We start from the raw sequence: 15,600 nt of genomic DNA on the forward strand, positions 1-15,600 counted from the left end.
GAGTGCTTTTCAAGAGCCAATGACAAGAGCCAATGCTTCCTTCTACTTTGGGTTCACTGCATCCTGTGACTCTCCCTAGAAATGCAGGGTCAATGACCAGTGGCTCAGTTTGACAAATGAGGAAATGGGGTCCCCAGGGCGAGATGACACCCTGGTGGGTGTCCAAGGACGCATGCTGGTGAGTGCCAGAGCAGGGATTCCAGCTCAAAGTCCTCAGACCCCCAAACGCCTGAACTTTATTAATTAATTAATTTATTATTATTTTTTTTAATGCTTATTTTTGAGAGAGAGAGAAAGAGCAACTGAGCGTGAGCAGGGGAGGGGTCGGGAGGGTGACACAAAACATGGGGCAGGCTCCAGGCTCTAAGCTGTTAGCCCAGAGCCCGTCGCGGGGCTCGAAACCACAAATCGAGAGATCATGACCTGAGCCGAAGTCGGACGCTTAACGGCCTGAGCCACCCAGGCGCCCCCAAATGTCTGCGCTTGAAACTTCGCCAGCCCGTCTTGGGTGGTGGCCTCTTCACCTTTCTGCCTGTTCCCACACTGTCCAGCATGTTCCCAGGAGGGGGGCTGAGCGGCCCCACTCCTAAACACAAAACTTCCACCTAGCCGTGCAAAAGCCTTCTGAATCACCATGTTTTTTAACTTCAATAAATGTCTTAGCAGGAACTTTCTGCTTACTTTTTGGTCATATTTAATACAACAGTAAGTCGAGATTGCTGTTGAAATTGAGGGACTTTATCTTGGGGGTCCTGGGAGTTCTAAAATAGTTTTGTTTCATATCTACCAGAACGTTTGGTGAATTTCTTCCAGTTTTACTGAAAATATAACAATACTGCTACGTTAGGAAGTGAAAAATAATAGCTTTTATCTCCATGTATGAATTTGAATCTTCTTCTGCATGTTTTGTTTAAAAATTTAGCTAGTTTTACTTAATTGCATTTATGATACAGATACTTTTGAATTCGATTTCTTCACTGCTGCGGCCTTACCAATTCATAGAAACAATGCGGTATTTCAATTCTTCATTAATGTACTTGCTTCAAATATTTTCCCGGCTCATTTTTTCATTTTATTTGCTTGGTCGTTGTTGTTATACAGTTTAATACTTTAAAATAACAATACATTGTTCTTTGTGAGTTTTCTATCGCATCAAAACCAAAACTTTTTTTATTTTCTCATTGTCCTGATTAATCAACACTCTTTTAGTCTAATCATGATTTATTTTTATCTATTTTTTTTAATGTTTATTTATTTATTTATTTATTTATTTATTTTTTTTTTTATTTATTTTTGGGACAGAGAGAGACAGAGCATGAACGGGGGAGGGGCAGAGAGAGAGGGAGACACAGAATCGGAAACAGGCTCCAGGCTCCGAGCCATCAGCCCAGAGCCTGACGCGGGGCTCAAACTCACAGACCGCGAGATCGTGACCTGGCTGAAGTCGGACGCTTAACCGACTGCGCCACCCAGGCGCCCCAATGTTTATTTATTTTTGAGAGAGAGACAGAGTGCAAGTAAGGGAGGGGCAGAGAGGGAGACACAGAATCTGAAGCAGGCTCCAGGCTCCAAGCTGTTAGCACAAAGCCTGGATGTGGGGCTTGAACTCGTGAACCATGAGATCATGACCTGAGTTGAAGTTCAGGCTTAACCGACTGAACCACCCAGGCACCCCTATTTAGTTTTTTAAAGTTTATTTTATTTATTAAAAAATTTTTTTTAATGTTTATTTATTTTTGAGAGACAGAGACAGAGACAGAGCATAAGCGAGGGAAGAGCAGAGAGAGAGGGAGACACAGAATACAAAGCAGGCTCCAGCCTTTGAGCTGTCAGCACAGAGCTCAACACCCAGGCTCGAACTCATGAACCAGGAGATCATGACCTGAGCCGAAGTCAGATGCTTAACTGACTGAGCCACCCAGGTGCCCCTATTTATTTTATTTTTGAGCAAGAAAGCATGAGTGGGGGAGGGGCAGAGAGAGAGAGAGAAAGAGACAGCATCCCAAGCAGGCTCCATACTGTCAGCACAGAGCCTGATGCGGGGTTCGAACCCACCAACCCCAATCATGACCTGTGCCAAAGTCAGACATTTAACCAGCCGAGCCACCCAAGCGCCCCTCTAATCATGATTTATTTTACATTAAACTCTTTACCCCAGGACATGTTCTATTTAACTCCTTAATTCGTTTTGATAGTAAGGTGTGGCTCCAATTTTTTTTAGGTAGCTAACTACTTATCCCGATACAATTTTTATATTGTTTGTTACATATTTATGGTTTTATTGTGTTTTTGTTTATATATGTTGCATACATTGAAGGTCAGTTAGGAGTTTTCTTGAATATCCTATTGGTCTATTATTTTTTTAATGCATCCCTCATTTTTCTCGATTGTTACTTGAATGTACCATAATAACCAAAAAGACTAACCTGCTTGTTTACCACTTTTCTCTTTCAAAATAGTATATCACACAGAAGCTCATTTTAGCAATACATACTATTTGTATAAACATTTCAAAGGTCGTTTCTCGGACTTTGCAGTAAAATATACACATAGGACTTTAAATTCAGTAAAAGTTGTTACAAATAAAAACAATCAAGAAGTCACCTAAATTGCTCAGGTTAACTGCAAAATCTGGTTAGCTACAGGAATGTCCCAGGGAGAATGTAGGATACATTCCCCTTTGTGTTTTAGCAAGAGAAAAGGATCCGTATTGCCAAATACTTATAACATTCCTCTCGTTCCTGTGCTGCGTTATGTTGCAAAACCCAGTACTTATAACATTCCTCTCGTTCCTGTGCCGCGTTATGTTGCAAACCCCGTACTGCCTGTCCAGCCTTAGGAAGCTCCACTGCTCTGATCACAGGGGCTTATGCACCCACAGTGCAGCAGGGAGGCAAATGTTGCCTAGTAATTAAAGGATAAAACAAATCAGACAGCATAAATGAGTCATTTCCTACTCCACTACCTTTACATTCTCATTCTGCTAAAACATTTGAATGTTTTCTTTTAAAAAAAACGTTTATTTATTTTGAGAGAGAGAGAGAGAGAGAGACGGAGCCTGAGCAGGGGAGGGGCAGAAAGCGAGGGAGACACAGAATCTGAAACGGGCTCCAGGCTCTGAGCTGTCAGCGCTGAGCCCGACGTGGGCCTTGATTTCACGAATCAATAATTGGACGCTCTATCAATTGAGCTACCCAGGCTCCCCTTTTCTTCGTTTCAAAGAATACGTCTTGTGTCTCACTGAGTTTCTCCTCTTCCCCTGCTAAGTATCGGTTATTCTTACGTTGGCTCTTCTTTTGTCTGCCTTCTATAACCTACTAGTTCTTCTCTAATTGTTTTAATATTAGTCCTTGTCATCTGCAGTCACTATGATTACCCCAAGCCTTTCCTCTGTGTCAATAATTCAGTTATCTATGGTTTATAATCTTTTCCTTGCTGCTTCTGATTGATACGGTAGTTTGGAAGTGATACTGTTTTGATCCTCTATTTCCTCAGAATTGTTATCTCCTTTAAAAAAAATGTTTATTTATTTTAAGAGAGAGAGGGAGAGAGGGAGAGAGAGGGAGCAGGGGAGGGGCAGAGAGAAAGGGAGAGAGAATCCCAAGCAGGCTCCACACTGTCAGAGCAGAGCCCAACGTGGGGCTCAATTCCATGAAACACAAGATGACGACTTGGGCCAAAATCAAGAGTTGGATGCTTAACCAACTGAGCCACATAGGCGCTCCTCTTTTTTTTTTTTTTATTCTATTGAGGGGTTTTTTTTCATGTTTTCCATGAGTGTTACTTTATTAAATCCATGTTCCTATGAATCATACCACGTAGGAAGCAATTATAAAACATTTCTTCCTATACCTTGGTGTTTCTTTGGGTGTGGGTTTTTTTTTTTCTTTTGCACTGTATGCTTTTTAAAGTGTTTTTTTTTTTTTTAAGTTTATTTATTTATTCGGGGGTGGGGCAGAGAGAGACAGAATCCCAAACAGGATCCATGCTGCAGCACAGAGCCTGACACGGGGCTCAAACTCACAAACTATGAGATCCTGGCCTGAGCCAAAATCAAGAGTCAGTCGCTTAACCGACTGAGCCACCCAGGCGCCCCTGAAGCGGTTTTTCCTGTAGCATTTTGTTTGGTCTTTTGTTTCTGGTTTTGGTTCCTGCTTGGGCACACCTAGGCCGTTCTGCCCCCTCATTTTACTTGTTATAATATGGGGAGTAAATTCTTTCCATGATTCCCCAGATCGGATTGTTTCCACCTCTGAGTTACAGTTTGAGGGCTACAATTCTCATATTCTATCCATTCTTATGAAATGAGATGATGGAGTGACCCTTTTCCTTTCGAAAACTGCTCCCATTCATTATGTATGTTTGAAGTTTTCATTTTTTTCAGGAAAGTGTTGGTCCTACCGTTTACTTTCTGCTTCACCGATTTTTACTAGTTCCCGTGACTCCTTACTTTTAGAAGGAAAATGAAAGGTACGTGTAGGAACACTCCACTCTCATTCGCTCTTCAGAATTGAACTGTAGGACATGCCATAATCTTCTGTTTCCTTAGATGGCAGCTTTTGAAAGGGATCCCTTTAGACAACGCCCCTTTCCCTCCTTGGTTGCCGTTGATGAAAATTTGTTTGTTTGCCTTTCTAATGAACACTCGCTTATTTCTCTCGGCATTCGTTAGGGATGTGATCTTCCGTGATGCAGTTTTAATTCACCATCTTAGTCCCCATTAGAGTCTACTCATGTTCCTTACACACAGGGTAGAAAAGACAGCTTCGTGTGTTCTAGGGCAAGCCACGTGTAGCAACCAACACCTCCGTGTCAGTGACACTGATCGGCCACTCTTGCCTTAATGCAGACATTCCCTTTCTTCCTCAAAGCCTTATGTTCATCCATCCTGGAGAGGGGGCCTCCATAGAAGATGCTTATCTTCTAGGATAAATACATTACACGCATCTCTCTTTAAGTTTATCCTTATCAATTTCGAGTACATTATGATTTTTACCTTTATTTTCCCTTGCCTCATTTTTACGTCTGTTGTTAAGTAATTTTCAATTCCTGTTTTCCATATACCTTTTTCCAGGTCACTTATATTTAATGGAACAAAGTAGAGAATACGTTAAAAAAGTAAGCATGTTCTGTTATTACTCTAAATGTAGTCTCTTGAATGCATTTTTAAAACTCCATTACAGCAGCATCTTATATATTTTTCTTATATCTCCTTTTGTTGAAATATTTTTTAAAATTTTTTTTAAGTTTATTTTTGAGAGAGAGAGACAGACAAAACGAGTGGGGGAGGGGCAAAGAGAGGGAGAGAGAGAATCCCAAGCAGGCACCACACTGTCAGCATGGAGCCCAATGTGGGGCTCGAACTCACACACCATGAGATCATGACCTGAGCCAAAACCAAGAGTCGGATGCTTAACCAACTGAACCACCCCGGTGCCCCTGCTGAAATATTTTTATTCTAAATGCCTTTACTTGATGTGTTTGATTTTTTTTTTTTTTTTTTAGTTTTACATGACATGATCATCCATTTCTTTTCATTATTCATTTTTATTTATAATTCATGTCATAATTCATTATCATTTCGCAGGATGCAAAATTAAAATTACAGAAATCTGTTGTGTACCTATATACTAGTAGTGAAATAGCAGAAGCAGAAATTAAGGAAACAATCCTATTTACAATTGCATCGCAAGAATAAAATACTTACAAATAAATTTAACCAAGGAGGTGAAAGACCTGTACCCTGAAAACTATAAAACATTGATAAAAGAAATTCAATACAACATATGGAGGTGCATACCATGCTCATGGATTGGAAGAATTAATATCATTGAAATGCCCATACTACCCAAAGAAATTACAGACTCAATGCAATCCCTATCAAAATACCAATAGTATTTTTCACAGAACCAGAAGAAATAATCCTAAAATTTGTATAGAACTGCAAAAGACCCTGACTAGCCAAAGCAATTTGACAAAGAAGAATAAAGCCGGAGGTATCACAGCCCCAGATTTTAAGATACACTGCTACAAAGCTATAGTCAAAAGAGTATGGTACTGGCACAAAAACAGACACAAATATCAACTGACATTGGCTGTAGCAGTGTTTTTCTCGATGTGTCTCCTCAGGCAAAGGAAACAAAAGCAAAATAAATAACTGAAACTACCCCCCAAATAAAGAGCTTTTTTGCACAGTGAAAAAAACCATCGACAAACAAAAAGGCAACCTACTAATGGGAAAAAGATGTTTGCCCATAATATATCTGATAAGAAGTTAATAACCATAATATATAAAGAACCCATACAAGTCAACACCAACAAATCCACAAATAATCCAATTTAAAAATAGACAGAGGAATGAATAGACATTTTCCAAAGAAGACATGTAGATGGCCAAGAGACGCTAGAAAAGATGCTCAACATCGCTCACCATCAGGGAAATGCGAGTCAAAAGCACAATGAGATATTACCTCGCACCTGTCAGAACTGATAGCATCAAAAGGACAAGAAATAACCAGTGTTGGAGAGGATGTGATGAAAAAGAAACCCTCATGCACTGTTGGTGGGAATGTAAATTGGCACAACCACTGTGGAAAACAATATGGAGATTGCCCCGCAAATTAAAAACAGATATCCCATATGATCCAGTAATTACACTCCTAGGTTTTCATAAAAAACAAACAAACAAAAACTAATTTGAAAAGATATATGCTATGTCTACTGCAGAATTTATTTATAATACCAAAATACAGAAGCAACCTAAGTGTCCACTGATAAAAATGTGTGTACAGACACACACACGATCGAATATTACTCAGCTGTATAAAAAAGGATGAGATCTTTCCATTTGCAACAACAAGAATGGACCTAGAGGGTATTATGCTAAGTGAAATAAGTCAGACAGAGAAACTCAAACGCCATGTAATGTCACTTCTATGTGGAATCTAACAAAACAAACAACAATAACAAAAAGCAGAAACAGACCCATAAATACAGAGAACAAATTGGTGATTGCCAGAGGGGAGGCAGGGTAAAAGGATGGGCAAAATGGGTGAAGGGGAGTGGGAGGTACAGGGATAGAAGGTACAGAACAGGGGATACAGTCGATGGTACTGCGGTGACACATGGTACTACTCTTGTGGGGAGCACAGCACAACATACAGAGTTGTTGAATCACTAGTTGTACACCTGAAACTAATGTAGCAGTGTGTATCAACTATATGTAAATAATAATAATAATAATAATAATGATAAAGGAATTGGTGATAGACTGGCTACTGGGTCCGAGGGAGAGGGAGAAAAGACTGAAAATGACCTAGGTCTGGGGGGGGGGGGGGTGCTGGGGGGAAGTTGGCGAGACCACAAGCTCAGTTTGGGACGTACTGAGTATGAGGTGTCTTTGAGAAGACCAAGAGGAGATGTCAAGAAAGCAGCTGGATTCGTTCCCCAGATAAAAGACTGATCATGAATTACCTGGTTACTCCCTCCACTATCTCGTTATCTCACTGCGGGCAAATTACCAAAATGCAGAGCAGTGTGGCACTCCTTCTGAGTGGACATCAACTCTATGTAAAGACTTTAATCAAATTTTTGGTTAAGTTTTATAAACGCATGCAAAGATGCTTAGTTGTTTGAGTCACAGCAAATCTTTTGCAACATGTTTTTCTGGACTGTAGACTAACACTGTCCAAGAGAACGTCCAAGTGGAACCAAGCAAAATGTCAAGCAGGATATGTTTTTAGCTATTTGTCTAATGTCAATAGAATACTCACAGTTTTTGCTTTGTTAGGTCAGAGCATGACCTGTTCCTAACATTCCGGTCATCCAGTATTTTTATGAAGACAATATTTAATCTCTCACCCCTAAGATTTTCACATATTTTTTTAAAACGTGAGGCTATTCAAAGGTCACGTGAAGTTGTTGCAGCTGATAAAGCAGCAGTCTACATAAGACTCCAAAGGAATCCACCAAGGCTAAGACAATGTGCATGTGCACGGACGTAAGACTTAGGGCTCAGGTCCCACCAGTCCTTCTTTGAGACCAAGAAAAGCATTTAAGTGCTTTACATAAGATTTGGGGGTAGGGGTGGGGTGGGAGCTGGAGGGTCTAGAAACAACAACAAAAAAACCCTGGAACAATTAAGACCCGAGATTAACTGGTATTTAGAACAACTTCCTACTTTTAAAATAGACTTGATTTTTAAAAACTCAGTATCATTGTATTCAGTGGCCAATTAAACTTCACAAAGGAGCCTTCTTTTGTTCCACTGTTTAAAGCAAAGTTCTGTTTCGGTCTTTGCGGCCACTAGGTGGCAAACTTTGCTAAAGAATACTGACATCGTTGACCAGCTTTTCATGAGATTTGAATCTCAGGAACAAGTTTTGGGTTACAGCTGCCATCAAATGTTAAGATACTTGCTCAGAGTTCACAATGCTTCTTTAGTTAAAAAAAGAAACTCACAATTGCACAATTGGAGACTTTAGAGACAATCTAACTGGGCCCTTTTTCATTGTAACTCTGAGGTCAAAAAATAATTGAAAGGTTTTCTGTTGCATTAGTTAATGGCGGAGATGGGGCTCAAACTCAGGCCTCTGGCATCTTCCTTTAGTACTTTTCCACCCTGTTTTTAAAATTAGGGCACTGTAACAGTTACTATCATCTAAATGAAGCCATTCTGGCAACTATGAAGTCATTCTCAGGGTAGATGGCGAGGAAATTTTGAATCACTACAATCCCGTACCCTTGGCAGCCAATTCACTCATGCTACACTAAGTGAAGCCACTTAGAAATGCAAAAAGATTTAAAATAGTCCGTTAAGAAAGTACAGCCAAATAGTTTCTTATGTTGAGGTCAGATTTGTTATTGTTGTTGCTCACATTATGGAGACAACGTACTAGTCAGAAGGTTTGGGAATATCATTAATTAAATAGTGGGAAAAATGAAAAGACCGGACTGGGTTTGTGATAAGAAAATATGAATTGAAAATGTGAACCAAGGTAGACCAAAACTCTGGCTTTCCACATTGCAGAATAAGAACACATGCGTGGGGGCAATCTTGGAATACAATATCAAACGTTTTGGTTTTGTTAAGTAAGGACCAGACTAGAATTTCTGGAAGAGTTTCGTAAAATGGTGCCAAGAATCTGAAAAACAAAACAGACTTTAATCATGGTTTGGATTCGAGCACACTATATGCCAATCAGAGAGTCGTGTCTGGATGGAGACGGGGAGCTATATAAAACCAAACGCCAAATGCAATGAGGAGAGAGATTTCAGAAACAGTCGCCGCATTTCCAGTCCTGAAGTCGGTCTACATCTGGCTCGACCTTCCATCTGGGAGAACTCCAGGGGGCAAGACAACGTCAGGTCCGAACTAGGATATGCTCTAAGCTACAGGGAATAGAGCACATGAGGCTTCAAAGTGCCTTTTAACAATCAATCAGCCACGAAAGCCTCAGTGAATAAAGTCCAGACTCCTTGGCATAGCATAAATGCCCTGTCTGGGCTGATTCCTGCCTATCTTTCCGTCATCATTCTTTGTCATAACCCTACTCTTCTCTTGGTACACCGGGGGACACCAGTGTGCTCTAGGACCCTGATATCCCAGGGTCCCAGTGGGCCCCCCCCCTTCTGGATGGCTCTTGTTTTTCTTCTGCCCCACCTCTTCCTGTCTTTGCTTAGCCGCTTGCAGAACGACTCCTCCTCAAGGTTACAGGGAAGAATCTGTTCCGTGCCATTCTCTTAGCTTCTGGTGTGGCAAGAAGTCCTCGGCATTCCTTGGCTTTGTGGATGCCTCAACCCAGTTTCTGCCTCCATCTTCACATGGCCATCTGTGTGCATCTGTACTTGTTTTCCCTTCTTATAAGGACATCAGTGAGGTTGGATTAGGGCCCACCCTACTTGAGTATGACCTCATCGTAATTTGATTACATCTACAAAGATGCTGTTTCTGAATAATGTTACATTCACAGGTACTGGGGGGTTAGGACTTCAGCGTATCTTTCTGGGCACACAGTTCAACCTACACAGCACCTTGCCCCCATTCTGACTCCCCATCTCTCTCCCCAGCAGTGTGTGGCTCCCTCTTCATCCTTAGCCTTCATCTGTACGTCCACAACCGCGCTAACCACATTGGAGACAAGGACTCTGCCTGCATGCTCCAGCCTGCCAGATCCCCAGGTCAGCGGGGCCTTCTTTCCTTCCCTTTTTCCATTGTTGTGTTTACCTTGCTTGGCACTCTGCCTGGTGCGTAGTATTCTGGGCCCGTGAATGAGCATAATTCTCTGCAGTTTCTCTCTGGACCATCCAGCTCCCCGGCATTTTCCCCATAGATAAGCTACAATGTCAGACTTAGACAACCTCCCAGGGGAGACTCTGGCTAAAGGGAGGCTCGGGCTGCAATGTTCTGGATAAGAAAGGGGGAGGGTAGGGCCATAAATCCCTGGATCCCTGAAGACAGTATTTCCAAGGGTGTCGATGGCTTTAGAGAATAGCAGGGAATGGTGGAGCATGGGTAGGCTGTGAATTGAACCTGCCATTTTGGGGGTACTTGCTTTTTTTATATATAACACAAATACATGTCTCCTAACAGAGTATGTTTTTCTGCAACAGCTTGACCCAAAACTAGTACATTTCATTCTGTTTTGGCCTTTAAGCTTCAGCCAAAGGTGGCCCCTTGCTCTTTGGGAGATATAATGAGATGGCTCTGGAAACAGTGATATGATGGAGAATTGTCCAGGGAGGGAAACGGGAAGTGCTAATGCATCTGCAGAGCCCCCTTCACCTTCTTTGTACCTCACAGGCCAATGAGACGAAACCCCATAACTTGAGTTCACACTTTCTCCCCCCTATTTTGGAGATCTCAGTGGTGCTTCGGCAACCAGGCTAGTAACCAGGCCCGGATGGCATAGTACAGGATCAGAGTCTCGAGATCAGGCTGTGGCCAGCCTCGGACCTCAGGATCAGAAACCCTGGCCGACCATCAGCTAACCAACCCAAACCTCATCACCCCTCTTGCTGACAGAGTCTATCACAGCAAGACAACCTGAGGTCTGGGGCAGGACCGAGCAGGGCCACATGCTGCAGTGGACTTGTCTTCAGCTGGTGGCAGGTCCAGAGCAGCAGCCCCCTCACCTGAATGAGTGTCTGATCTCAACCACTTTGTATTACGTCCTTCTAGTTCAGCCAAACAGTTCCCTCCTTTCTGGAAAAAGAGGCTGCATTAAAAAAAATTTTTTAATGTTTATTTTTGCACGCACAAGAGAGAGAGAGAGAGACAGAGAGAGAGAGAGAGAGAGAGAGAGAGGGGCAGAGAGAGACACACACACACAGAATCCTAATCAGGCTCCAGGCTATGAGCTGTCAGCACAGAGCCCGACGCGGGGCTCGAACACACAAACCCTGAGGTCATGACTTGAGCTGAAGTTGGACACTTAACTGACTGAGCCACCCAGGCGCCCCCAAGGAGGCTACATTTTTTTAAAGTGTATTTATTTATTTATTTATTTATTTATTTATTTATTTACTTAGAGGTGGGGAGGGGCAGAGAAAGAGAGGGAGAGAATCTCAAGTAGGCTCCACGCTGTCAGCACAGAGCTGGACGCAGGGCTCGAACTCCCAAACCGAACCGCGAGATCATGACCTGGGCCGGAATCACGAGCTGGACGCTTAACCGACTGAGCCACCCACGTGCCCCTCCTGTTAACCAGTTTTAAAGGTACAGTTTTGTGGCAGCAAGCACATTCACTTTGTTGGGTGGACCACCATCCATCTCCAGAATGTTTTCATCAACCCTCCCTGAAACTCTGTACCCAGCGAACGCCAGCTCCCTCCTCTCCTCTCTTTCCAGCCCCCGGCCATCTACCATTCTATTTTCTTTCTCTTTGAGTTTGGTGGCTATAGGTACCTCACGTAAGTATGCGTCCTTCTGTACTGACTGATTTCACTTAGCATGATGTTCTCTCAAGTTTCATCCATGTTGCAGCAGGTGTCAGAACGTCTTTCCTTTTAAGGCTGAGTGACAGGCCACCGTCCAGCACGACTACGTTTTGTTTGCACACTCGCCCACTGATGGCCACTGGGTTGCTTTCACGCTCTGGTTACGGAGACTACCGCCACGGTCAACATGGCTGTGCAAATCTCTCTTCCAGTCCCTGCTTTCATTCTTTTGTGTGCATACTCTTGGATCCTACCATGATTCTGTGTCTAAGTTTTTGAGGACCCTCCATACTGTTTTCCACAGGGGCCGTGCCATTTTACAATCTCACCAAGGCTGCACTATTTCTTCTCATTTGAAGACAGACTGAAGAGAAAAAGTGACCCCGACACCCCCGTTCGGTGCAAAGCACATTAGAAAACGAGACTCCAGCCTTGTCCCCCGACAACCTCAGGCCAGGGTGGGAGAACACACATCTCTCTTAGACAACATGTCTCAGTCTTTTTTTTTCAATTTTTTTAAGTTTATTTTTTCAATTTATTTTGACGGAGTACACAGAAAGCACGAGTGGGGGAGGGGCAGAGAGACAGGGAAACTGATAATCCCAAGCAGGCTCCCCACCGTTAGCACAGAACCCAACGCGGGGCTCGAACTCACGAAACCGTGAGATCGTGACCTGAGCCGAAACCAAGCGTTCAGAGGACACTTAACCGACTTGAGCCACGCAGGTGCCCCACCACGTCTGTCCTGAACTGGCCTCTGAGGCCAGGATCTAACTTTGCAGCCTATCTTCCACAGCCACGTATGGCCTGCCTCGGGTCCTTGAGGTGTCCTAAAGCCAGCAAACAGGAAGTACTGTGCTCTCCTTTAAGAATGCATCTTATGTTCACATCGGCAGGGGCCTCCCAAGCTCTGATCAGGAACATATTTGTTTTGGGTGGATTTGGGGGATTCCAGCCAGTCTGCTCCTGGTCAGCGGGCACTCGGTGACACAGTCCCTCTCGACAGGACACAGACCTGGCTGATTCCCCTCAGCTCGGCCAGCAATAAGGCACTTGCTTGCTATTTTCTAACACTGGGGTGGACAAGGGGAGGGGACATGATTTGTTTTTTTTTAACCAAAGTTACTACTAAAATGAATTCTCAATAAGGTTTGCTATAATACAGGGGGCCCATGTATTCAGGACCTCCTTTTATTTCCAAGCCCCGGAAGAATCTAGGGTAGCCCTTCTTTCACAAATAGTGGGAGCTCCATAAAGACGAGAAAGACCATACGCACAGCACAGTGCTCAACAGTTAGCACTCAACCGTTAGCGCTCAACAATGGCTTGGCTCCTTTAACAATGACACCGAGAGAGCTGACTTTCCTTCCTTAGAGTCACAGTTTTGGCGCAGCCTGAGATCCAACCCCAATCCTCAACTCCCAGGGCACTGCCTTTTTTCTTTCTTTTTTGGGACATCATCCTTTTTTTAACCTAACGACAAGAAACCTAGCTAGTCACGGTAATAGAAACAAACAGATGTTTCCATCAGAGAGTAGCTCCCAAGGCTCGAGGGCTTACAAGTTTTTAAAGCAACACACATACAATCACCAGGTCACTAAACGCATAAAAGGGGCAACAGTGCTAATCAATCGGGAGACGGCTCAAATCCTCCATCCTCCAGCGGAAACTGCATTATGGGAAGGTGGCGGTGTGACTTCAGCATTCTCTGCAACGACGGTCATTTCTGGAACATCAAGGTCCAGGCTAGTATGATGCCCGGGCAGAGCTGCTAGACGAGACTCTTGCCAATTTCATGTCAAAAGCACGTGCGAGGAACCTATCTTTGTGTTTTCCCAAGCCCTGCAAACTATTTAAGATACTGGGAAACTTAGGCATACGCTTTTAATGAGTACACAAAAGAATCTTTTTTTTTTTTTTTTTTTTTTTAAGTTTCCAAAAATTGCAAAAGCTACACAGAGGGCAGTGCAAACAGACAAAGCTGACAAGACTCGGCCTTGTCATGTGATGACACCAGCTCCCTGTGAGACCAACAACTACAGTAAGAGTTCGGAGAATTTGGACCCCCAAACGGGATACTGGTGGAGATTCACAGATAATTCAATAAACTGTCTTCATTAAAACCAACACTGCGCACCATGAATGTGAGATTCCAACTATTCTCATCCTGTATTTTTCCTACTACATTCCAGAGACTGCCCAGTGCACCTGCCCAGTACAGTGGCTCGGGACATGGTGCTGTGGAGTCAGGACTGGGCTCAGATCTGGGCTGAGTAACTGTGGGGCGTGTTACTCAAGCTCCTTCTGTTCCTAAGCTTCCGTAAAATGAGAATGGGGACAATATAATCGGCTGCATGGATTCGTCATCAGAATCAAGTGAGTGATCACATATAAAGTGCCATGGGGAGTATTAGTGATAACGTTCTATCCTCCCTGGAGGCAAACTCTTCTTTCTAGCCTTTTATTATTAAATCCAAAAGAAAATAAAATCATCAAATATGTATCGTCGTTATCTTCAAAAGCAAGCTTGAAATGTTTTGTATAAATACCTTTGTGGTCGTTTTTATGTGCTTGGGGAAGGAAAATAAAATAAAACCAGCAGAGGAAAACTTCCAAAATAAGGCATTAGAATATTTTATACGGGGGGGTTGGTCTATTCCAAATATGTATTTATGCAGATATTATCACTATCATTGCTAAGACTTTTACAAAAGAAAAGAAATATGTCTTGTTTACAAGGAGGTTCAGGCTAGGGACGTGTCAGGGGCTGTGCTCCTAGTTTAACTCTTACTTTAAAAGACACAGAAAGTAAAAATTAAAAATTGAACTACGTTATGGCTCAGCAATCACACTACTATAGGTATTTATCCACAGGATACAAAAATGCTGATTCGAAGGGGTACATGCACCCCAATGTTTGTAGCAGCGCTATCAACAATAGCCAAATTATGGAAAGAACCCAACTGTCCATCGGCTGATGAACAGGTAAAGAAGATGTCGTGTGTCTATATATGTGTGTGTATATGTGTGTGTACACAAACATACCACACACACACACACACACACACACACACAATGGAATATTACTTGGCAATCAAAAACCATGAAATCTTGCCATTTGCAACAACATGGATGGAACTAGAGGGTCTGATGCTAAGCAAAATAAGTCAGTCAGAGAAAGACAAATACCATATGATTTCATTCATGTGGAACTTAAGAACCAAAACAGATGAACACAGGGGAAGGGAAGGAAAAATAAGATAAAAACAGAGAGGGAGGCAAAGCATAGACTCTTAAATACAGAGGACAAACTGAGGGTTGCTGGAGGGGAGGTGGGGGGGAGGGGCTAAATGGGGGATGAGCATTAAGGAGGGCACTTGCTGGGATGAGCACTGGGTGTTATATGTAAGCGATGAATCACTAAATTCTGCTCCTGAAATCATTATCACACTATATGCTAACTAATTTGGACTTAAGTTAAAAAGAGAGAGAGAGAGAGAGAGAGAGAGAGAGAGGGAGAGAAAGTAATCAGAACTCTGAGAGAGTACAGAAAAATAGAAGTACCTGATTTGGAAAGGTACATCTTTACCATCCTTAACCTCTGAGTCACACAGATAAAGAATATAAAGTTTCTATTTTAAAGGTATAGTTATTTAGAGGTAC

The 15,600-nt window shown here is 42.7% G+C and overlaps 1 protein-coding gene and 1 long non-coding RNA gene across 7 annotated transcripts in view; both read right to left on the bottom strand.

Moving 5' to 3' along the window:
• CACNB2 (calcium voltage-gated channel auxiliary subunit beta 2) overlaps positions 1 to 15,600 on the bottom strand; it is a 386,015-nt gene that overhangs the window by 279,314 nt on the left and 91,101 nt on the right. The gene's annotated exons all lie outside the window — the stretch shown is intronic.
• On the bottom strand, positions 1,746 to 14,994 carry LOC128775050 (uncharacterized). Its single transcript, XR_008419640.1, has 2 exons — positions 2,823 to 14,994; positions 1,746 to 2,771 (listed from the first exon to the last, which is right to left on the bottom strand). It is a non-coding gene; the product is annotated as an uncharacterized LOC128775050 (long non-coding RNA).

This window comes from Panthera pardus, unplaced genomic scaffold (genome assembly GCF_024362965.1).
Source record: "Panthera pardus isolate Hobbes unplaced genomic scaffold, ASM2436296v1 HiC_scaffold_6, whole genome shotgun sequence".
NCBI lineage: Eukaryota > Metazoa > Chordata > Mammalia > Carnivora > Felidae > Panthera > Panthera pardus.